At 55.7% G+C, this 3,625-nt stretch overlaps 1 pseudogene; it reads right to left on the bottom strand.

The window, feature by feature from the left end:
- Positions 1-491: 491 nt before the first annotated feature.
- Positions 492-2,507, bottom strand: LOC114897245 (annotated as a pseudogene).
- Positions 2,508-3,625: the final 1,118 nt, after the last annotated feature.

Here is a 3,625-nt window from a genome sequence, read left to right on the forward strand (position 1 = left end):
CCACAGAGTATGATGGACAGTGTAAGGAGAGACCTGGGCAGTTACTTTAGAGCAGAGACATTTCTCTCAGCCCTGCTTGGCTAAGTCTTCACCAATTTCCTTTTTTTTTGGGTGGGGGGAGGGGTGGGCGTTAAACATGAGTTTTTCTTTCTCACAGAACAATCTGGTGGGCAGGGTCCCAAGAGTGAGCAGCTCTGCAGGCCCTTCCGTCTCGGTTATGACCGGGATGCGTTCCCGCACATCCACTAAGTGGCAGTCGCACCTTAACGCCCCCATCCTTACTCCTCCAAAAGCCCTAAACTCAGGCAGGTAAGGGAGCCCTGTCTCCACGACACCCACCACTCACCCCCGGCCTCCTCTTAAACCTTACTGACCGGATCAGGGCCACATGGCCAGACGTCAACCCTGCTGAGGGGTCGGAGGGGACTAGAGGCACCACGCCTCCCCACCCAGGCCCAAGCCAACATGATGGCTCAGCAGGCCCAGGAGGGTTAGGAGTTCGCACCTTCCTCCCCCTCCTCCGGCAGGATCTCCGGGCTGCCGTTTGGTCCGCCTGCGGGCCCGTGTCCTTGCGGGGCGTTGGAGCTGGTGGGGAACGGGTACGGGACAGCGGCAGTGGGGAGTCTGGAGCGAGAGCCTGTGGTGCTCCGAGGACGGCCCAGACCTGGGACCTCCTGCACGTGGTGGGGCAGCTTACCGAGGGTTGGGGGTCAGGGAGCGAAAAGTCAGAGGTTTGATGGGGCCTGCGGGCTATCGTGAGGGGTCAGGGACTCACCGGGCAGGTTGTCGGCGGCGGGTAGAGCGCCTCGGCCAGTGTCGGCACGTCCTCCAAGCTCAGCTTTGTGGTCAGCTAGTCTGTGTGCTTGAGGATCTCGCTGGAGCCGAAGCCGGAAGGCATGAGGTGTCCCGCTCCACGTCTAGGACGGCGCAGGCCACCATCAGGTGCAGACTGGGGCCAGGGCGCCCTGTCCACAGCGCCTCCCACGGCCGAAGGACTTCCGGGAAGGGGCATTCCCTCTTGACCCAGAGGAGCAGCCACCGGAAGCAGAAGCAGAGAAAGCCAGAGTCGGGGGAGTCCGGGAAGTCTCAGAGCGGCGGATCCAGCACCTTCAGGAGTAGCAGGAGTTGCTGCTTCATTATCTCCTCAGAGTTCCGTTGCACGAGCTCCGTGACGCCACAAAAACAGCGGAAGGCATCCACCTCATCCTGAGAGCCCTAGCGGATCGGGAAGAGAGGGTCACTCCTGCCCTGGACATAGCCGAGCTCGTCATGGTACAGGCAGTCGGGGAGGAGGATGTCGTTCAGCAGGCCCAGCCCTGGGTTCTCGCGACCCTCAAAGAATTTGTTGGTTCTATGAGAGCGGCTCTCGTCTCTGGCCATGAGGCTGCGGTATCCATGCGGCGGTGAGTTCCTCCGCCCCTGCCCAGGCCTCATGGATTTCCACAGCAGCTTCAGGTGGAAATCCTCATCAGTTTTCTTGCGCACGTGGGCCTTGCTATCCTTGGCAGAGCCCTCCCAACTGGCGCAGTAGGCTGGGGCTCAGACCCTGGGGGAAACCGCCCCGCCCCCCCGCACCGCCAGCCGGCCCTGCCCAGCCCTCCCTGAGGGGGTACTTGGCTCCGCATTCCTGAGAAGAGCCGGGGTCTCAGCTCAGGGACCTGCTGCAGGAGGCCCTCGGGGCACACGCGGTGGGCCCACTCCTCCCCTGTGACCCGAGGCGTCCGCTCCACAAGCGGCCGCGGCCTCAGCTCCACACCGGAAGTGACCTGCAACCCAGGTGGGGCGCGTATTCAGAGGCCGGAAGAGGGTCGCTGGAGGCCCCGTCCAGGTGTGGCTGCAGGTCTCCCCTGAAGAAGGTGGTCACGCTGGAGAAGCTGCTGAAGGTGGTGCAGTAGGAATCCTGGAGGAAGCGAGACACCACATGGGAACGGTCCTGGTTAAAGAGCTGGACGTGATGGAAGGAGTTGGAGAGGGCCGGGGAGGCATAGGGGGAGACGAGGTAGAGGTGGCGGTTCTGTGGAGAGGTGGCCAACAGCAGGTGACGGCTAAAGACACAGAGCAGGACGCTGGTGCCCCACGGTGGACATGCAGGGCAGGCGGGGAGCCTGTGGTCTGCGTGACCAGGACCAGGCAGGCCCAGCTGAGGCCGGACTTTGAACGGCAGATGGCCTTGAGCTCCCCCAGACTTACTCACTAAGAAGACCAGGGCGCCCCTGCGGAAGCTGGGCTCTGCACCTCTCGTGGCTCTGAGTGGCCGGGCCGCAGCTGACCTGTGCTGATGACTGCCCTCTGTGGGGTTTATAGCCGGGGTCAAAGGTCAGTTCCTCGTCAGAAGTGCAGGAGTCATACCCACTGGCGTCCTTCTTGGAGAAGAGGATTTGAGTGGAATCTCCAGCCTCTCTACAGGAGCCCAGTGCAGGAGGACGTCATTTGTCCTTCTCCACAACACAGATGACGCGGTCCACGAGGGAGTCCGGGTCTTGGTGCTTCCTGGTGTGCAGGTACATGCCTCTTGACCAATTTGTTAATGAGTGGAGTTGACGTAAAGGAAAAATATTTGTAGAATGAGTAGGACTGGCCGTATACTATGTTAGGTAGTTCTGGGTCAGATGCACATTATGTTTTCTTTTGTATGATTTTTGCTTAGGTTAAATGTATAGAACACTGCCTATAGTTTTTATTCCACAGGAAGGAATCTATCGTTGTAGTTAATCGTTTGTAGTTTCCATGAAATCTTTAGCCTGATGCATCTCTCCTAAGTGGTACAGTTAAGATCCTGATGCTCAGTGTGGGTAGACAAGAAAAGCACACTCCTGGTGGATTGGATGGTCTTGCTGAGGTGATTTCCATGTGGTTGTGCCTCTTGAGCAATCCTGCCAAACAGAGTATTCCAGGAGGTAGTAGGCTGTGTATTTCCAAAGGCACAGATCTGGGCATGTACAAAGCCAAGTCCATGGATGCTCTTTTGAATAGCTAAACTGATTGGTACAAGAAAGTCTCCCTAGTGGTACCTCTGCATCTCCTCTATTCATATGGCTCTCTTCTTTGTCAGTTTCCCCCCATTTTTTTTTTATTGTGGTAAAATGTAAAAAATGTAGAATTTACCATCTTAACCATTTTTAAGTGTTCAGTTCATTGGTATTAAATACATTCATAATGTTGCGCAACCATCACCACCATCCATCTCCAAGGCTCTTTTCATCTTCTAAAACTGAAACTCCATACCCATCAAACAATAACTCCCTATTCCTTCCCCACTCCAGCCCCTGGGAACTACCATTCTACTTCCTATCTCTATGATTTTTTTTTTTTTTTTTGGTCTGGCTCTCTTTTTGATAACACTGTAACTGGTCAGGGAGACTACTGTGGGGGTGGGGGTGGGAGTCAGTCACAATATATGGAGCTGTAGGAAAAGCAGCAAGGAAGAATGGGACCTGTACTCTGTCAAGCATCCAGTACAGTTAGTTGGATCACCTTGCACAAGTTCTTTAAGCACTCTGGCCTCAGTTTCCTCATGTGCAAAATGGGGACAATAACAGTACTTACCACATATGATTTTTATGAGGAAGAAGTGGATTAATACGTGTAAAATATACAGAGCAGTACCTGGCACATCCTAAGCACG

Source organism: Monodon monoceros, unplaced genomic scaffold, assembly GCF_005190385.1.
Source record: "Monodon monoceros isolate NGI ecotype Baffin Bay Population unplaced genomic scaffold, NGI_Narwhal_1 Super_Scaffold_16, whole genome shotgun sequence".
Classification (NCBI taxonomy): Eukaryota; Metazoa; Chordata; class Mammalia; order Artiodactyla; family Monodontidae; genus Monodon; species Monodon monoceros.